This window comes from Alosa pseudoharengus, unplaced genomic scaffold, assembly GCF_046254945.1.
Source record: "Alosa pseudoharengus isolate Yale_2024_CS ecotype anadromous, Long Island Sound unplaced genomic scaffold, YU_APseudo_1.1 YU_APseudo_1.1_scf_9, whole genome shotgun sequence".
Classification (NCBI taxonomy): Eukaryota; Metazoa; Chordata; class Actinopteri; order Clupeiformes; family Clupeidae; genus Alosa; species Alosa pseudoharengus.
Window position 1 is genome coordinate 24,966,832 of NW_027468881.1, and position 22,490 is coordinate 24,989,321.

The following is a 22,490-nucleotide window of genomic DNA, read 5'->3' on the forward strand; positions in this document are numbered from 1 at the left end:
CTCCCGTATTTCAAGGTCATCTCCCAGCACCCTCCCGTTTTGTTATTTCTCCCGGAAAACTCCCATAATTTGCATGGCCATCAAACTTCATTTTAAAATCATTGATCCATTCAGATTGCCAGATTGTGTATGAGACTATGTTTACACGAAGCAGGGTATTTTCCTAAACGAATATCTGGCCATCTACGTTTGCAAATAAAACTGCATTTTTTTATTTGATTTTGATGCAGTAGGCCACATAAACCACATGTTGCTTTCTCTGCTTTTTACCTCATAGGCCTAATAAAATATTCACTTAGCAAAGATAATGTCAAACTATTCTGGCAACGTCTCGTTTCATAACTTGATTGCATTTTTGTCCGCTTTTCATCACATTATTATGACCATTAAATGTAGGCTATTTTGCACGCTAAAGTCTGATTCATCACAGGTAAACACAATAAAGATTGGGAACGTAAATTGGATTATGTATTCTAAGTTGTAATTCCTCTGTATGTCCTGTTGGTGACCTCAGTGAGAAGTACTGTTAAGACGCCCTTAGCCGGTAACGAGTACTCTGGAACACTCGTAGATCTACGAGTGTTTTCATGACGCTCGTAAGCTACGATGGTTTCGGGAAACAGTCGGCAAATCTTAAGACGTTCGTAAGAGGGACTTTACGACGCTCTTAGGCTTAAGATGCTTTCGGGGAAGTGGGCCCTGAGCTATTCACTCCCTCTGATGTAGCAACAAAAACATGTTGCTTGTTTTTCTTTTTTTAATTATTATTATTATTATTACTTTGTGTGATTAATATGCCAGAGTAAATGATGCAAATAGCATACACTGATATTTGTACCAGACGGGGTATTAATAGAACACATTGCTGTGTGCACCGGGGTACGAATAGAATTCACTTCTAATTGCACCAGGGTACGAATAGCATACAATGCTAATTGTACCAGGGCCCAGTTTCCCGATAACAACGGAGACACGCTCTTAAGAGGGTTTTCTACGATTCATCTTACGATCGTTCGTTTGGTTTTTCCGACTGTTTCCCGAACATGCTCGTAGTGTGAACGCGCGTGCACTGCTCTTAAGATGCTCTTAAGGGGAGCTGTCCACGTTAATAGTTCTGAAATATCCTCTGATTTGATGGTGATGTCAGGTGACTGCACGTCACAGCTGTAGGCCTACCGTTTAAACTTCGGATCTACACATTAATTCACATCAATACGAAAATAGAAACACTTTGACATCTGCATGTAAGCATCCCAAGTAGGTTATATACCACACACAGACATAAATAATTGTAATTATTTAAGATTAGATTGTTGCACCATGGAATACTTTTTCGCTGTGTCACTTAAGAACACGTTTGAAGATAAGAAAGAAGTCGAGTCGAGAAGTGAGGAAATGTGTAGGCTTAGATTTTAATGCAGTAGGCCTACAGACTAAACCTCACGTTCCTTTCTCTGCTTGTACCCTTATAGGCCTAATACAATATAGCCCTCACTTAGCAAAGATAATGGCAAACTATTCTGGCAACGTCTTGTTTCATAACTTGATTGCATTTTTGTCCGCTTTTCATCACATTATTATGACCATTAAATGTAGGCTATGCTATTTTGCACGCTAAAATCTAATTCATCACAGGTAAACACAATAAAGAATGGGAACGTAAATTGGATTATGTATTCTAAATTGTAATTCCTCTGTATGTCCTGTTGGTGACCTCAGTGAGAAGTACTGTTAAGACGCTCTTAGCCGGTAACGAGAACTCTGGAGCACTCGTAGATCTACGAGTGTTTTCACAACGCTCTTAAGATACGATGGTTTCGGGAAACAGTCGGCAAATCTTAAGACATTCGTTAGAGGGACTTTACGACGCTCTTAGGCTTAAGATGCTTTCGGGAAACTGGGCCCAGGGGTGCAAATAGCCTTACCCTTAATTTATTCATTCATTCATTCATATCTGCGTTCCTGCATTCAACAGAAGTGATAGCTAGAGTACATCTTTAGTCATGATTCGAGCCTGTCACTTACCAGCCAATAAAAAAAACAAGGAAAAAAGGAAAGGGGCCATAATAGCCAATCAGGAAATAGCACCTCTGTAGCTGGGTAAGATTGAACGCAACAACCAATGAAAATCGTTCACATGATTCTTCCGAGTGTTTTGTTGTACACACACACTACACAAACCACTGGAGCTCGTCACATCACTTTGAGCGCAGAGTAAGTCGTCCCCTGTTTTAATGTTGCAACAAGTTCACAACTTGTTTGACAGAAAAAATGACAAGTTGATCGCTGTTAGAGAATGTTGTCCACTAGCATGTTTTTCAATGCTTAGCATCATTGTAGCCTAAATTTAGCAACAGTTTACCAGCTTGCTCTCTCTCCCTCACACACACACTCCCACAGCATGCGTAGGCTGCATGCACACATGCGGACAATTAATAATGATTTATACGTATAGGCTACTGTAGAGAGAGTCCTGTAAAAGTAGCCTATTGTGAAGCTGTCTTACTGTAAAACTAAACATAGCCTTCTGATAAACTATTCAGAGATGGACATCAGAAAATTTTTCCAGAACAGAGGGAGAGAAACAGTGAGGAGAGATGAGGACGAGGAAGGTATGATAATTGCCCACTTTAACAGTAACATTAACATTTATGCAGGTAATAGCCAGTGCTGTGATTTGATCAATGGTTTAATGGCATAAATAAACATAAATAAGTTTGCTGCATTTGCAAATGTAACCTATAATAATCTACACAGAATAGGCTACTCTGATTCTGTGTAGATTATTATAGGCTACTTTGGCAAATTATCACCAAAGGTCAGTATGAAGGCTTTAGTAGGCTATTTAAGCTACAAAGAACTGCAGCATTGCCAGGAAGACTATAAGACCCTTGCCTAGGAGCGAAATAAACAAATATCATTATATTGTACTCATGAATCTATACTTGTATCTTTACCAGTGGTTTAATATAGCCTACAGTATGACAGTGACAATGATTTTGAAGCTTGTACCCATAGGCTAGCCATTTATTTCATATTGCGCGCACATTTAAAACATTTTTTTTTATGTATTGGGAGTTGGGGTCCTGTGCCCCAGCAAAGCTCTAGGTCTAGAATCGCCCCTGATGCCAACCAGAAGTCTGGCACCTACTCAGACAGCCTTTTTCTGGGCTGCTTGTAGCAGAAACTGTTGTTATTGTGTTCCGCTTTTGTGTGTGTGTGAGTGTGTGTGTGTGTGTGTGTGTGTGTGTGTGTGTGTGTGGATGTTTATGTGTGTCTGTTGTGTGTGCCTCTGTTTGTGTGCTCAACTTTATGTGTGATTAACCAGACATTCTCTGGGGGTATGCCAAGTTTCGTAGAATTTCATCCATGGGGGGGTCTAAAAAAATTAAGTTATGTGTACATTAAGTGACTGTACACTCATTGGCCTGTAGATGGTGGTGTTGAGCGAAGGGTTGCTGGAATATATTGTAGAGGATATTAGGCTGTATTTTGGGGCTGTATTTTGGGCTCCAGCGCATGGCATAAAGCTCGTTATTCACCCGCGCAAAGCTTAATTCGATATTTTTCACGTTTATTTTTTAAACTTTGCGAACAGGGGAGTGGCAATTAACAACCTAGGGAGGGGCCTGGCGCGTTGTCTAAAAATCGCTATCATACACAACCTAAACTTGGTCAGAAGTCAATGGCGAGTTGTTCATATGTTATTTTAAGAGCGCATGTCAACAGTCATATTGGCAGGTGCACGCACCATCCTTCTATCATTCATAAACGCACACCAGCGCACGTCCATGCAAAGCATTACAAATTGCACGATTACAATGGGAAACATAATTAGAACTAGATGTACCGCAGAGCGGTACAAAATATGACCGCCGCCCAGTCCAGCACATTTTTTCCACAAAAATAAATCACGCTGAAAGGCCTATATGATTCTAACTGTCTCACTAAATTGCATTAGCCACACTCAATTCTCACTGGTATCTGCTAGACAACAAGTACCAAAACATGATTAGTTCATAGATTTCACATGTAAAATTCATTTTATACAACCCCACCCCCATCTTGCCTGTTCATAATTCTGAGAAATTCTTGAATTGTGTGCATGTGTGTGTGTACACGCTTATGTTTATGTGTGTGTGTGTGTGTGTGTGTGTGTGTGCTTGTGTGTTTGCCTGCGTATGTGTGTTTGTGCATGTGCATCTTGCCTGTTCATAATTCTGAGAAATTCTTGAATTGTGTGCATGTGTGCGTGTACACGTTTATGTTTATGTGTGTGGGTGTGTGTGGGTGTGTTTGCGTGCTTGTGTGTTTGCCTGCGTATGTGTGTTTGTGCATGTGCATGCATGCGTACATATGTCTACTGTGTGAGTATGTGTCATACGTATGATTACTGTGAATGTATGTGTGTGCGTGTGTATCTGTTTATGCACATGTGTGCACATGGAATGGGTTAACATGACCCCTGGAGGCAAACATAAGGAAAAAATTGGTCATCCTAGGCCCTACGGTTCTCAAGATATTCACAGAAAACTGTGTCTGCCCTACCCTCCTTTCGGGGGGTCCAGTACAGCGGGGGGGCTACAGATCAAAACGAAAAACGACGGTTCCATGCTATCCATGTGGGGGTACATGCCCACCAAGTTTCGTGTACCCCGTCTTTCAGTGTCCCGGGAATCCTTGTTGGTGTACGGTCACTAAATGTACACATAAATTATTTTATTGTAAGGCCCCCCATGAACGAAAGTTCACAAAACTTGGCATGCATTTGGAGGGTGTCATAATGATCCTACACTTTCAATTTCGTGCAGTTTTGACCATGTCAGCCAGAGATATTGTGATGAAAACACCTAATTTTTTGCTTTTTAATTTTTAACTAGGTGGCGCTATACATGAAATAAGTGGTAATGGGATGGGTTGACATGCCCCCTTAAGACCAACATACAAAAAACCTCCTAGGCCCTACGGTTCTCGAGATATTCACAGAAAACTGTCTCCAGCCACCTACAGGCCAGTTGGTGTATAGTAACATAAATTAATTTATTGTCTGGCCCCCCATGAACGGAATTCCACGAAACTTGGCGTGCAGTCAGAGGGTGTCATAATGATCCTACACTTCCAATTTCGTGCAGTTTCGACTATGTTAGGTCACAGATACCTGCGATTACAACACCTCATTTTTACTTTTTTGTGTTTAACTAGGTGGCGCTATACATTAAATGAGTGGTTATGGAATGGGTTGACATGGCCCCTTGAGATCAACATACAAAAAAAAATGGTCCTCCTAAACCTTACGGTTCTCGAGATATTCACAGGAAACTGTCTGCCCTACCCTCCTTTCGGGGGGTGCAGTCCAGCGGGGGGGGGCTACAGATCAAAACGAAAAATTATGGTTCAATTTGGGCATGCGAAAAAGAAAAAAAAAAAGAAAAAATTCTGACTAAACCTATATTCGCTGCGCAGCGGTCATAATAAAGATATTATGAAATGTACATCTCATGATGAGTAGTTATTCACCATCATTTAGAAATTGGTAATGACGGTTAAAAGTGATTAGGGGAGAGGCGAGAGATACGTATGGAGCACAGCTGAAGACGCACTGTCACGAGATATAAGCAACTCCTCTGCAGGATAAATGTTGTTTTATTCAGTCATTTGAGCAATATTAGGGTAAGTGTTGCTTTTTCCAGCCTATGTTTTCGATGGTAACCCATTGTCAGTCAATAGTGAAAGTAACTGCATATAACTGTCTTCGTTGACTGAAACCTTGGTGAAGTTAGTTTCACTTGCCAATGAGTTCAAATAATAGACGAGTGCAAATGCGTGAAGACTATGCTAGGTTTTAGCAAAGCATGGTTTAAGAATGACTATTTCATACGGTCTCGCAAGCAGCCTCCTTCAAATGCGCCGTTGAATGCCAAAATACCGATGCATTTATTTGACATATCGCACTTTGCGCCGTTAAAGGGAATGACAGATGTCATTCTCATTGGTTTTAAATGATGTTACGCCCCAAACACACCCATATGACTGATTAAAAAACCTAGGAACACCTTGTTGCGCCATGCGTTCCACTTTTGATAACAAAACACCTCCCAATGTGAACTGGACATCCTACTAAATTTGAATCGACTTTTGACGAGTGACGATGCACTTTAGAATGTCATGATAGGGCCCATTGTCTCACACACACTCTGGGCTGTATTTTGGGTCACCAGCGCATGGCGTAAAGTTCGTTATTCACCGGCGCGAAGTTGAATTCGTTATTTTGCACCTTTATTTTTTAAGCATTGCGCCCAGGGGTGTGGCAATTAACAACCTAGGGAGGGACCTGGCGCATTGTCTAAAAATCGCTATCATACACCACCTAAACCTGGTCAGAAGTCAATGGCGAGTTGTTCATATGCTATTTTAAGAGCGCATGTCAACAGTCATATTGGCAGGTGCACGCACCATCCTTCTATCATTCATGAATCCACACCAGCGCACGTCCATGCAAAGCATTACAAATTGCACGATTACAATGGTAAACATAATTAGAATAAAGATATTACGAAATACTGTACATCTCATGATGAGTAGTTATTCACCATCATTTGCAAAGTGATTAGGGGAGAGGCGAGAGACACGTATGGAGCACAGCTGAAGACGCACTGTCACGAGATATAAGCAACTCCTCTGCAGGATAAATGTTGTTTTATTCAGTCATTTGAGCAACATTAGGGTAAGTGTTGCATTTTCCAGCCTATGTTTTCGATGGTAACCCATTGTCAGTCAATAGTGAAAGTAACTGCATATAACTGTCTTGTCGTTGACTGACTCCTTGGTGAAGTTAGTTTCACTTTGCCAATGAGTTCAAATAATAGACGAGTGCAAATGCGTGAAGGCTATGCTAGGCTTTAGTAAAGCATGGTTTAAGAATGACTATTCCATACGGTCTCGCAAGCAGCCTCCTTCAAATGCGCCGTTGAATGCCAAAATACCGATGCATTTATTTGACATATCGCGCGTTGCGCCGTTAAAGGGAATGACAGATGTCATTCTCATTGGTTTAAAATGATGTTACGCCCCAAACACACCCATATGACTGATTAAAAGACCTAGGAACACCTTGTTACGCCATGCGCTCCACTTTTGAGAACGAAACCCCTCCCAATGTGAACTGAACATCCTACTAAATTTGAATAGAATTTTGACGAGTGACGATGCACTTTAGAATGTCATGATAGGGCCCTCTTTCTCACAAACACACATACATACATCAACACACACACGCACATACACATGCACACACACACACACACGGACGCTCTCTGTTTCCAGAGAAGGCTGCTATTTGTGTAGGGCTTTCATCTCCTTTTTTAAACACCAACACAGCTTCTTATAAAGTGTCACATGAAGCGTTGTTTAAACATGGATTCTGGCACTTTCTGACAAAACAGTTGACTGAGCAGTCATGTTTGCTTACCTTTATATATTTTGTTGCATTGCTTGAGAAGAGTTTTGTTGTTTGTTTACACTGGTTTAGCATGATGCATACGGGGTGTGGGGTGGGTGGGGATGAGGGGGGTGCTAATGTGAATATGCATGTTTCTGCAGGATCCACAGATAATTAATGGGATGTCTGGGATCATTAACAGTGCCTCCACAGTTGGCTACCTGCAGATTGAAGACAAATGAATGTACGGTATTGTGAAATTATGAGCCCTTACACACACACACACACACACACACACACACAAATGTAAGCCACATAATCCCTGAGATTATTATGATAAATGTACAGTCTATTAACTGATGTTTTAAGAAATTTCAAGAATTTCATCATGTTCCCTAGTGATGCAGGGCTTCTATAAAAAAGCAGAGCATTTCTCCGTGCCACTGCACATACACAAGGTAGAAAAAATGGTCAGATTCACAAAGTGGCATCACAGATAATGAGTTCATTAACGGTGCTTCCTCCTCCTCCTCCTCCTCCTCCTCCGATCGCCTGCGTTCCATTTGTCTTCCAGCATTCCGCCGCTGTGAATTAATTCATTGTTCTTTTTGGTTAACTGAGCAATTGAGAGCTGATAATGTTAGTCAATGGAGGCCAGTCTGTAAAGACGTTTTGGGCTGATGAGATTAAAGTGTGATGTTTTAAAAAAAAGAAAAACACTTCCTGCTAAGTCTTAGTAAACAAAGCAGCCTCTGAAAGGATCACATCAATTTGTAGATCATAGTTACCCACTAAGAAAGAGCCTTGATGTGCCACCCCTAGGTTGGGTTGTGTAAATATGTATCTGTTATGACGGCTTTTATCTTTTGAAGATGCTTTCTATTTTGTACTTTAGATGAATAATCATAATTTGGGACCGTTCTTAGGCAGCTTTGAGATTCCTAGTGAATGTCTCCAGTGATTTCATTATAATAGTCATTGTTCACTGCCTGGATCTGCAATCATGACTTTGCAGTTGCTTAGAAAGGAAGCTCTGTCCCTTGGCAGCAAATTTGGCGCATCTTTATAAATGTTGTTTCTGCTGTGATAGTTTATATACATGCACAGTGTATGTTGAAATGCAACCTCGTCATTCTTATCCCAGACTAACTTTCTTCTTTCTTCAACTATTTATTGACAGCAATCAATACACGTAAGATGAATACAGTAGGTAAACACAGAGAGAGAGAGGGAGAGAGAGAGAGAAAGGGAAACACATTGTAGAAGAGAATCTTTTCTTATTGTCTGTTCACATAACAAACAAACTCTCCAGACACTGTGACAGCACAAAGTGGCCAATTAGGATAAATGGGTTAAATTATTTTATCTTGTTTGTTGCAGTTCCATACAACTTCTCAGAAAACAAAGGTATTACTGCACAAATCATTGACATTCCTGCAAAAACAGTCTACAGTGAAAACATTCTATCCAACCAAAATTAGATCTGTGTGTGTGTGGTGTGTGTGTGTGTGTGTGTGTGTCTATGTATGTTCATCTTTGTGTATCTTTGATTAAACTCGTTTGATCATCCTGATGCACATAGATAACATACATGAAAGGATGACCTAGTATTTTGAAAAAACAAAGCAAAAAAACAAAAGGCACAGAAATACACACTGAAACAGATGAGACTAACCTGAATGGCATATTAAAGACGACTTGTTAGATACAGCCGCCGCTCCGTCTGGCATCCTGTCTTTGTGGACAGATGTTATTTTTGTTGGTTAATTTTAGTTTCTGTCTTACAGGGAGGCTACACTGGGCACGTAACTGAAGCGTTCCGTTTGCATTGCGTCTGCTGCAACAATTGGTAACCCTTTACGGTAAGGGTACATGAATCATCATGAATTTATGCATGAATTAATCCATGATTTATGTATTACTTCATTCCTTAATAGGATCATCAGGACTTTACATAAGTTCATAGTTTGTCATTTGTGACCTCATACATGAACATCACATCAACTAAAGCAGTAAGTATAGTGGGCACATCATTATGATTTATGATTTATTAAGAATGATCACAATGATTTCTTTTTCTGCCAAAAATGTGGTCATCACTACACAAATTCTGATTTGAACACAACTTGTGCAGTTCTCTAAACACATGCCATTGTTCACACTTCAGTTGAGGGGCCACAAACATGATGAACTCATGAGTAATTAACCTTAAATTCATGTAATCATAAAGCAGAATGATGTTCCCACTGTAACTAATACTTTAGTTGATGTGTTGTTCATGCATGAGGTCATGAATGAGAGACTTTGAATTCATGTCAATTCCTGATGATTCATACAGTAAGATATAAATGAATGAAGTAATGCATAAATAATGAATTGATTCATGCATGAATTAATGATAATTAGTGTTCCCTTACCGTAAAGTGTTACCACACAATTAGCTTCCACTATAATGAGTGAAACTGGCTACACCAGAAGTAACAGTGGTGCGTATGTTTGAAAAAAAATTAGACCAGTCTTCCAAAGCTATTTTTACACCATGGATCACTGGTGAAGCAGTGTGGTGTAGCCTCCCTGTGAATCTAAACAATATACTGCCTATCGTCAGTGGGCTAATACCTATGTAAAGTTAATGTTACTCCACTGGGTTGAAGAGCTAATCTGATAGACCTGTATCACTAGCTCTATTGAGAGATCCAGCCATCTATGACCAATGCACAAGCTGCACCTCCAGCATCTGATGGAGAGATCCCTCAGGACTGCTGTCTACTCTAAGAGATCTGTCACTGCCTCAATTCCTCCGAGCTGCTGCTGAGCTGAGAACTGCCATGCTATGCTAGATGCCTGGCCTCTGGAGTGAGAGATTGCCTAGGAACTCTGGACTGATAACAAGCTAGCATGAGGACAAAGTCAACGCAACAAAGCAACACTTTTTGGGCACTTATTGGGCATCTATTTCGGGTAGAATTGCACGTGCACAATGCTCCACGAATCACGACACACCAACTTCGGTCCAGCTGCGAGATCACAACACATGATTGGCACGATGTATTCCCAACATACCACATGATTGGCACGATGTATTTCCAACATACCAGATGATTGGCACGATGTATTCACAACATACCACATAATTGGCACGATGTATTCCCAACATACCACATGATTGGCACGATGTATTCACAACACACCACATAATTGGCACGATGTATTCCCAACACACCACATGATTGGCACGATGTATTCCCAACACACCACATGATTGGTACGATGTATTCCCAACATACCACATGATTGGCACGATGTATTCACAACACACCACATGATTGGCACGATGTATTCACAACATACCACATGATTGGCACGATGTATTCCCAATATACCACATGATTGGCACGATGTATTCACATTCAACTTTTGGTGGCGGAAGGGCCGGAATATGTGTAGACGACTGCCATGTTTGCGTTACGAACTACTGTAACCCCATATGGGAGATTCTTTGAGTGCCGTGTCTCATCATTAGAAAGTCTCTGATGAGGATCTGTGGCTGTCAAAAGTCCTACGAGCTTCCAATGCTCTCCAGACTGGCAGGGGTTACAGGGTTGGTTTGTTCAATGCCACCATGCTGTGCTGGTTAAAGTTATTCAATGAACTAATCCTTTAATTTTTATAATTTGTTATGTCATGTCTTCATTTGCTGTGTAAAGTGTTTTGTGTTGCACTTTGTGCATACGAAATGTGCTATATAAATCAACACAAACTTACTTACTTACTTACATACAGCCTCTAAGATTTGTGTCTATGTGAGCTGTGTACAATGGCATGATTTAATATGGACACTTGTTCCCAATGGCTGATGCAAGCAAGTCACAATGATCTGCCTATGCAACAATACAGACATACTCCTCTGCAAAGCCTTTCCTCAAAACCTCATTTGTTAACCAATCATGAGCCTCAGACAGGGGGAGAAATTCAAAGTCACTGTAGGGTGTCTGGGGGGGATGCTTGGGGGTGACTCCTGAGCAGTTTCACTAACAGGGTCCCCCATGAAACATGAAGACCAACAGTATTATTATTAAAGCAACACCAAAGAACTTTCCCTCTGTTGCACGCATGCTATTTGTTTATCCAGCAACAGCTTTGCAAATAACGATGTCCACAGACAGGGTAGAATATTTTGCCCCAGGAATTTGGTGCTGCTCACTCTCTCCACCACAGCACCGTCGATGGTCAGTGGCAGGTGTTGGGTGTGACCTCTCCGGAAGTCAACAACAATCTCCTTGGTCTTGCTGACGTTCAGCAGGAGGTTGTTGTCCCTGCACCACGTGGTCAGAAGGTCGACCTCCAACCTGTATTGAGTCTTGTCACCCTTGGTGATGAGACCCACCAGAGTTGTGTCGTCAGCACAACTCTAAACACATTCAATTAGCAGGGGGAGTCTTAATGCTAAGGGTATGGCTAAATGTTTGATGATGATGTGTGAGGATGAAAGCACTGCTATGATTATACTCTTTACCTCTACGTTTGGTCTGGTACATGCAGCGTGCTAAATCGAACGTCTGAAATCATTGAAAAAACCCCCGCTAGCTAAATTGATATTGAGTCCACTGGATGATGGTGGGGCAAAAAAGTCCAAATTAAATAGGTCATGAAATGAAATAGGCTTTACAGAGACAAAATTAGTAGTAGAAAGTAGTATTCTGCCAAGACAACAGGACACTAAATGATCACTGCAAGTTTGCTAATCTGTCCAAATACACAACAGCCGAAGACAGTTTAATAACCTTGTTTTAAAAGCCACTTACTTACCCTCAAAATGAACTTGTGCTTAAGTGCTTTAAGTTTTACGGGGTTAGAAGTTGCTTACATGTCGTTGCTTGTACTTCAAGTGAGGCAATGTCTAAATAAGTCTCTGCAGATTTATAAAGTAAAATCAGTGTAGTGAAAACTTTATTTTATTGGTGTGTCATATTGAATGGCTTGAACTGCAGTTAATCAGAAGTGACAGCGCTTTATACACAGAAAATAATATTAGAATTATAATATCATACCAATATTAATCACCTTCCTGACAGCCACTTGTTCTGCTCGTAGAATTGTAGAGAGAACTCCATATCTTCATGCAACAGGCTGATTTGTTACTATTGTAATATCTGTGCAGCAAGCATACATATTGGTCATTATGTTCTTGATTTATTCCACTGAATTTTCTAAAACTGTCGCTTAAAGGCACAGTTCTGACTGAATGATTATTAAGTGGCTATTTGTTTGTTTTTAGCCCCTGAACCACAGCTTTGCCTCTTTAGCATGCATTTTGCTGACACTTGCTTTAAAGCAAGCAAAATTATGACCACCTCAATTAACTATTCTAAGCTAGGCTAACGGTGGGTGTGTCAGAGAGAGTTACTGCACTTACAGAGACAAGAAGGGCATGTATAATCTGATCTTAACTCTGGGGTAGAAGTCGAATAGGCTAATTTTCCAAAATGTTGGCTTGTTCCTTTACCAGGGAAGCACAAGGGCACAAGGAAACAGCTGTGGTGCCATTTGAGCTCAGAGGTTCTGACAGGTGGGAACTTATGGACAGCTTGAGACATTTGGAGTATACCTCTGTAAAAGGTTTTTCTTCAACTTTCACCAACTTGATTGGATAATTCCCTGCGGGGTAAAGAATTGAACGAAGGCCATCTGTAACCAGGGCCGGAGTGGGGCCACTTTTCAGCCCGGGAGTTTCAGGCCCAAGACCGGCCCATGTTTTCCATGGTGGAAATTGGATAAATGAAGCAACATTTCAGCTTTTACTATCCTGTAGTTTTTATTACTACCATGGTTCAACAAATGTGTAAAGGTTATAATTCACTTCAACTGAGAAGTTAACAAAAAATATTCCACTATTCCACAAGTTAACAAAAACAGAAAGAAAGAAAAAAGAAAGAAAGAAAGAAAGCCTTTGAAATGTAGCCTATCCCACGCTTCCCACAAAGAGGCATTGAACTAATGTTTAGGCTATGTTTTTGCATGGGTAGGCTATAATGTTGTTAGGTGATTTAGCCTACTCCTTTACTACACCCTCTTCTGAGCAAACAAGGCATATATGTTTATCATGTAGCATAATTGCTCTTTCTTACATTAAATAACTATAAATTATGCTCTATAGGCTACTTGTCCCTGTAGTCATGGCCTCATCACTAATTTCGGGCTCATCATTTTCAGTGGTCGACTGGTTGATCTGCTGCTCAGAGTCTACAATTTTTAGTGCATAGGCCTACACAGATCATGCTTCAGTTTTGTTATCAATATTTGCATACTGCAAAGTCTATGAATCGGATACAAAAGGCTAATTTTAAAGTATTTAATATGTTGCTTGCGAATAGCTTGACAAACGTCCAATATTAGCCCAATAATTATATTGTCATTAGGCTAATCATTGCCTATAGGCTATCTCTCTTTACCAGTTGCCACTTTTGTCTGTAATCTGGAAGCTTGGCACATTTAGCAGCATTCTACCTGGCCGTTTCATCCCTCCTGGTCTCTTTCTACATCCATCCTTCTTGACGCTTATGGCTACTGTAGGGCCGGCCCACCTATCCGTAGGCTATCAGAGAAAACGTTTTGGAAAAGACGGGCGATATGGACCCAACCAACTCTTTTTGGGAGGGGAGAACTCCCTCACATGGTAGGCTACAACCCATACAGAGGCAACGGTGTCATCAGTGGTGGAGGAAGTACTGAATCTCAGTACTTAAGTAAAAGTACAAATACACAGAGAAATATTTACTTTAGTAAAAGTAAAAGTACCACAATGACAACCCTACTTAAGTAAAAGTAAAAAGTACCTGGTTTTAAATGTACTTTAAGTATTAAAAGTAAAAGTATTTGCATAATGATTTATTCTCTTAATATCTATATTCTAAAAGAAAAATTAGTATGGGCTGTGGCATTTTAATTAAGCTAGTTTTAGGTTATACTCACCTAGATAGTTTTAAGCTAATGCAATTGTGCTTACCATCTGTGGCCCAGTTTACATTCTGACCTACAATTCTAGAGACTGTAATTCTGGTTATCTACTAGGGTGATCTGCTGAGTATATCATTCAGCAAAACACGAGAGCCTGAAGTTTAACGGGGTAGACCAGGGAAACGTCGGGTGGATCGTAATGCCAATTCTGCTGATTGAACAGAAAAGTTGCTGAGAAAGGTGTCTTTATGATTAGGCCTAGGTTTAGTTTCACTTGCGCAGACGCACATAGACATTGAATGAGCGCTCACATTTCTACCCCCCAATTGTAGGCTATGCCTCTTTATTTGATCACACACAATTAAGAAATATTTCCTAATCTGGAAAATGCTACGTTTTTTTCGGCCAGCGGTTCTATAATAGTCTACCATTCATTTGTGCCGCAAATGATCAGACGTGTGACAGAAGCATGGGCATAGCCTGTAACTTCGCTTATCCGCGGATAGCAATCTCATCGGAGAGGAGGCCCTAACGCTGCAGATAACAGACAGAGAAAGGCACAGAACACAGTTGCATGTCCAGTGTAGCCATGGGTCTGGTGAATATAGCCTACCGAATGCAGATGGCTACAAGCTCACGCTTTGCCTGGTCTAGACTAGAAGCTTATGTTTCAAAGATTTAGAAGCTGGGCACGTAGCACTCCAGAATCTGTGGTAGCAACCCCGCCCCCTGGTAAAACAAACGTGTTTGTCAGAGAGAAAAAAAATCTGATCATAAAATGTATCGTAAAAAGGAACGATGGTGTTGTACAAATGTAGCGGAGTAAAAGTACAGATAATTGCTGTAAAATGTAACGAAGTAAAAGTCAAAAGTATGCACTATAAATTCTACTTAAGTAAAGTACAAATACGTGGAAAATTTACTTAAGTACAGTAACGAAGTATTTGTACTTCATTACATTCCACCACTGGGTGTCATGCACAGAATGCGGAACGTGTATAGCCTACTTTAAGAGAAGATAGACTAACGTGACAAATGTCAATATTTTTTTTCCTCGACCGGCCCAAAAGTGAAGCGGCCCACCGGGGATTCTCCCGATTCTCCCGATTACCCACCCCGGGCCTGTCTGTAACCCAGCCTGGGAGAAAGGCTGTTTTTTTTTTTCCAGTGTGCCATCAGTGGAAGAAGTCTTGTTCTCAACCTAGTACAACCCACACACTCAAAAACACACACACTGTAACAAGATTCTGTGATTTTCACAGCATCACTGCTGTTTTTGGGGAAAATGTGTACTGTATTTGTGAATACAGTATGTTGCTGTGGTTTCGCTATGAATTATGGTCAAAAATAGTCAAACTACAGTAATAAAAACTTGCTGCGAATCATAACACAGTAATAAATCTGACTCCTCCCTCACTTGTCAGCTTTTTGAAAATTTTGAAAAAACATGGCGGAAAATCAGTTGGGGTTTTCTGTTTGCACATAAATACAAAGTTAAGCTCCCAGATAGCAAGGTGACATTGATATTATGTTGATTTTCCATCCAAATCATCATTTTGAAAAGAAATTGAAAAGTCATGGATTTATGGTTTACTGGGAAATCTTGACGTGGTGATTGAAACTTGCACCGCGCGACGACGTTTGAACTGTCCGGCGGGAGATCATTTTTGAGCAACAGTTCAGTCAGTCAGACCAACGGTGTTCAGCACTCTGACAAGTTCGCAGCTCCACCTTAATGGTAAGCAAGCAATTATTTATGTAACGTTAATGTTTCATTGTGAAATTGTACTACATTAAATTCGGGCATGTGTACAGTCTATGTACGTTGTACTGTCTAACTTACAACTCATCCATGCTTGTTGGATCAACTAGCAGCTAACGTTAGGCTAGCTATCATAACTTAGTTGCTGTTGCTGTGACGGTGGCATTAACGTTAATGTTTTATGTTACGTTAACGTTATGGTAGTCTCATTTATATTAGGCCTACCTTAGTTCTCAGTAAGTTACAGTTTATTATATTCATATCATTTATATAAAACATTCACTAGTAGTGCTAGGCCTAGTATGTTACTGTCACAATGTTAGGCTGAAGATGATGTGTTGCTGGTTAACGTTAACGTGGAGGTTTAGCTGACTTATGTAACGTTAACTCCTCGTAATCATGTACGGTTTTGTGAGTTTAATAGGCGAACTCTAGCAATATTGATATAAGTTAACTTTAAGTCACATCTGACTATCATTAACCGTTGTTCGGACGAACAGCGCGAATGGCTGTTGCTGCAAGCAAACATCATCAATGAGCTCACCCAGCTGGCTAACGTTAAATATAGCTGCTACCTTGCAAAACTGAGTTATGCCAACACCATCTTCAGCCTGGCATTTTGACAGTAAACTCAAAAAACATACAGTATATATATAAATGATTATTCTAAAGTTTCACTGGTAAGTAGCCTTCAGTTTCAGTTGAACATTTTTATCTAACACTGTTTATCTTTTCTTCTATTTCTGCTAGGTGCTGCTTCACTCTGCTACTGGTGGTGGATCAGGCTGACTGCAACCGTTGGTCTAACGTTAGGATGCAGCACACGAGAATTTCTAAACGGAAAAAAGTGAATAAATGTACTTGCTTTTCAAACTGATAACAAGTTGTCAATGGTTATTTATGCAAGTTTGTGTAGCCTAAACCATACCTAGGCCTAGCCAAATTTATCCTGGCTGTAGATAAAGCAGGATATGAATTTCCCAAAATTACTGTATATAATATTACAGCACTGGTATTACTACTGTACTTAGTTACAGTATGATCCATAAGTACTGTGATTAAAAATACGGTAGACAATTCAATGCTGTATACATTACAGCACTGGTAGTACTACTGTAGTTTGCATTTACAGTATCAGGCATAGGTACTGTGATTTCATATACAGTAGGTGTACTGTAGAGTTAAATACAGCAACTTGCTGGTTATTTGCTGCCAGCAAGTTGCTGTAAATTTTACGTTAAACTTTTTACAGTGCACATCCACATACAGGAACGTACTGTACACAGAAACACACACACACACACACACTCACTCACTCACTCACTCACTCACTCACTCACTCACACACACACACACACACACACACTCACTCACTCACTCACTCACTCACTCACTCACTCACTCACACACACACACACACACACACAGAGAGAGAGAGAGAAACACACATACAGAGACAGATTTTACAAGGTTTTGGTCAGCATTATTATCAGGCTCAAACTCAAAAATCTTTACTGTAGCCTGCTGCTTTACTAGTAAACATTAACCCTGCATTATATAATGCATAACTCATACTGCAGTTACCATCGGAATAATTTTATTTGTATTATTTTTATGCTACACTGAGGATGACACTGCCCTGCTGATTGGGATGCCATGCTGAGTGTGTGACTCTATTAAGAGGTGGACTGGGTGACAAGTGGACAGAGTGGCAGAAGGTGTAGTTGACTTGACCTGACTGGTCATGGTGAGCTTAAGCACAACTGATCTAAAACATGTAAGTTTGGCTTGGAGAGGAAGAGAAATTATGAATTTATTCATCTGGGTATAGTTTGTTATGGGTAGAGAACGATGGACTAAGACAGACTTCACATCTAATCTCTGGAAAGAGGCCTGCCAGCTGGACAACAGTGGACCTCTGCTTTTCAGCTAGCCCGGCCCTGCTGGTCCTGGAGGGTAAAAGGGGCCGCAGTGTCCAAATCCTGTTGCTCAGCTGAACTGCAACAGATTGACCAGACTGCTAACTGCCACATTGGCATGACTGTTCAGCACTCCACAGAATGCAATTCTGGGATGCAGCGCTGTTTAGAGGACCAGCATCACCTGTTATTTTAAGGAAAGAAGGAATAGATTTGTCTGTTTCTCATAGTCTGTCTGAATTAGCCTTAGATTTACTTTCCTTCCTTTTATTTCACATAACTGTGCCCCAGCTTACAGTTTTTCTCGATCGTTTTGATACCTGTGTCAACTCTGAAATCACGCTCTCAAAACAGTTAACACCCGTCTCTGAACAAAAGCACTCTGGACAAAATGACACATTTTGCTTGCTGTTACTCTCTCAAAAAACTTAAACATGCAGCAAAAGCAAATCTTCCCTTCAAACACTACAACTTGTTGCCAATTAAAAAACACTCTTTAATCAATCATTACACACTGGACAACAAAATGCAAAATCTAGTTCTCAAAATGAGCATTTTTGCTATGTCTGTTCCATTGCTTTCTCATTTTTCTGGTATCAGAAAAAAAACTGTGAAAAGACAAAATGTACTGAATAAAAAATAATTTATTCATTCCTCCCAAGATGTAACTGCCATTGACATGTAAGGCATACAGTAAATACCTAGCAAGATAAAGTAAATTTCATTGAACTACAACTTGGTCATTTTTCATCGAAATAGACCTACAGTAAACACCTACTGTTTTCTCCACCAAATAGGCAATACAGTACTTTGTCTAAATGTGCATTAGATAATACTTGCCTAAATAGCAACACAGAACAGACATCTCTTATGTATAATGAATGATTGCTGATTGAAGAATTGTGCAAAGGAGTTTCATACAGGTGTATCAGAGATTCAGACTTATGCAAGGAATATGCACCTGTGAAAAGATGTTTTCCTTTTGTTTAGCATGGGAAAACCAATAGAGTTTGGGGCTTTTGAATGACACCTGTGTTAACTGTTTTGCAAAAGGGTGTGAGAAATGTGTGAACCCAACTAGAACCCAACACATTCGCAAGAGATGACTTCTGCTGTGCAAAGAAAGTAGTCATGAAGAGAAAGTGGGTTCTAGTTTATTTAAGCAGGTAAAAGCAATCGAGAAAAACTGTAATTTGATAAAAAAACATTATCAATTATTAAATAGCCACTTCCTTATTGACCTCTGCTATAATACACATTAGAGATACATATTGATAGAATCATTTTAAATCCATTCCAATAATCCCTTTCTAAATCCTGAAGAATAGCTGGTTTATTCATGTGTCTGGGAACATCCCTAATGTTTAATGGAAAATAGCACTAAACCAAACCCATTTAATTTCAATAGATTAAACGAGGTAACATCATCATAAGATATAATAGTAGGATAATTAGGAGGTGTAATAAGCGCCTCACAAATGAGGATACCTCACAAATGCCCCCGTCCATGCCTGGCCGGGCAGTGAAATGCTAAATGTCCCTCTTGGTAATCTCATTAAGTCTCTGCAGGCCTAAAGAGAGGCCAGGGAGTTGAGTTTGGGCTCATCACAGACATCCATCATCCTCTCCCCCTCACCACGGACTGCCTGACAGCCTGACATTTTTCAGGCCCACAGCCAGTCCCTATCAGTATATGTCAAACACATACCACATACACATGCTTATCCACAGACAGCGCACTCACACACACACACACACACACACACACACACACACACACACACACACACACACACACACACACACACACACACAAACACCTCAGAAATCACAACTGACAGCTTTGACTGAGGTCCATTTAAATACTATTATTGTGAGAGATGCCAGGGGGGTGGTGGTGGTGGGAGTGTGTGAGAGAGATAGAGAGATAAAATGAGAGAGAGAGTGTTTGTGTGTGTGTGTGAAGAGGGTGGGCTATACAGGGACACTTGATGCCAGCCCCCACCGGGTTGCTATCACTCATGGAGATTAATGTGGGTATCTGTCAGAGTGTCTGCAGCTGTGCCCGCATGTCCGTGCAAGACAACTTGCTGCCACCATCATGCTTCTATTCCAAGTCAAAGAATAAAGCCATTCAAAACCCATGCAGGACCTCTTGTTGAACCAAAATAACACCATAATCTACAATCAGTCCACAAGGCTCTCATACCTTCTCCTGAGATCATCCTTTATCTAAAAGCTAGAGAGAGAGAGAGAGAGAGAGAGAGAGTAGATAGATAGATAGATGGTTGGATGTATGTTCATACACATCATTTTTGATCTGTATGCCCGAATTTCAAAAAATAAGGTACTGTTGGAATTCTTGGATCAAGTTGGTTCAGAAATGTTATCACATTATTGGCATGTCATTGCATCATTGGCTTTATTACATTGTAAACGGCCAAAATGACTATGTTATTGGCAGTTATTATATTATTGGCCACTATTATGTTATTGGCTGCTACAAGAGCATCTCAACTGTGGATGTGGACATAGGAGAGCAATGTTCAACCACTCCCCACCCACGTATTTCCTACCAGTCAGGAATCCAAACAGCAAACCTTCGGTCATGAGTCCCTAATTCCTTATCCAGAAGGTATGGATGCATTATTGTTTCACAACTAGAAAGTTTACAGAATGGAGTTAAAAACCAAAGGTGTGTTTCTGGAAATGGCAAAAAGTCAGGACCTCCATTGTTTATACCGAGTGTCTGGTATCTGCTGAATGCTTGTTTTTTTTCCACTCCACTTCACTCTGGCAAGTTTCAAAATGTCAAAAAATCTGAGCAAACAATAGGAGTTGTTTGTGTGTTTCATGTGTACGCCAGAGCTCGTCCCCATGCCTGCTAGCCGGAGAATCACAACACTGTTTACCGGCTGGCTTGTCCCCTCGCATACATAATCCAAGGGATAATCCGCGTTTTGTACATGGACCATGAGATATGATTTCCACTGGCTCTCGGATGTTGGAATTGGATGCCTGACTCTCATCCAGAATTCACTCTCTTGAGGTGCTAGCACTCGTGTTTGTTGTTGTAACAATGTTGTCTGGGGATTGCAATGGACACTGAAGAACTGAGGCTTTAACAACACAGTGATCCAGGTGTTGACTGGAGCACTGAAACCTCTTCCCACCTACACCAATGTAAATGTAATGTACACGTAAATCAGGTTTATAGGTGTAGGAGCCAATTTGAATTTAAACCAATTTGAACTGAAAGACTCTTAGTTTGCTTGAGATTCATTAGCTTCTGTATGGAGCTTTTATTTTGACATGGTCTTAGGTCACCTGGTCACCTGTTCACTTCAAAATGGCGTCTTCCATGTGGCTTAGTCAGTCTTAGTTAGACAATGGAAGATGCTGGACACAAATAGTTTTTTACAGCTTGTAACTTGTAAGCTCATAGCTTATAGCTTGAAACTTGAATCTGGATAGTTTGAATCTTGACACTTTATGATTTAAACTCTTGACCATTTTTGAAGCTTTAGAACATTCAATTTAAAACACCTTTTGGAATACCCTTTGGAATACCCCCTTCCCTTTGGATTATTGAACTGCTGGATCTACATCACTGCGTACCATCTGCTTGCCTGCCTGCTGTACTTCCCTCCCTGCCTTTCTGCCCTTCCTGCCCTCCTGCCTGCATGTCTGCCTGCCTAACATCTTGCTTGCCTGCCGGACTGCTTGCATGATCTCTCCCTGCCATTGAACACAGTTATGAGCAACTGCCGTACACAGTGTTAAGTAAGCGTGTAATACTCTAAACAGCATCTAAACTGGACTTTGAACATTTTTTGACCAAAGAATAGGTACTTGCGTATACAAGGAATTTGGTCTTTGCATTTATGCCATCTGTGAAACAGTGAACACACAGAGCACACAGTGAACACACAGCGAGGTTGGTACAATGAAGCACCTCTCAGATGAATGCATACATTCAGTACAAGGTCAAGGTCAAGGTAACTTTATTGTCCCCGAGGGGCAATTAATTGCACAGCCAGCAGACAAACATAAGGACAAGATACACAACAATACATAACAACACAACAATACAACAATACATAACAATACATAACAATACAACAATACATAACAACACAACAATACATAACAACACAACAATACATAACAATACAACAATACATAACAATACATAACAATACAACAATACATAACAATACATAACAATACAACAATACACAACAATACATAACAATACACAACAATACAACAATACAACAATACAACAATACAACAATACATAACAATACAACAATACATAACAATACAACAATACATAATAATACAACAATACATAACAATACATAACACACAAATATAGTTAAAACAGTTCTGGCAGATTGTTTAAAATGGA

At 40.3% G+C, this 22,490-nt stretch overlaps 1 long non-coding RNA gene across 1 annotated transcript; it reads left to right on the forward strand.

Moving 5' to 3' along the window:
* Positions 1-16,029: 16,029 nt before the first annotated feature.
* On the forward strand, positions 16,030-17,040 carry LOC143115091 (uncharacterized). Its single transcript, XR_012985047.1, has 2 exons — positions 16,030-16,133; positions 16,908-17,040. It is a non-coding gene; the product is annotated as an uncharacterized LOC143115091 (long non-coding RNA).
* The last annotated feature ends 5,450 nt before the right edge of the window (positions 17,041-22,490 follow it).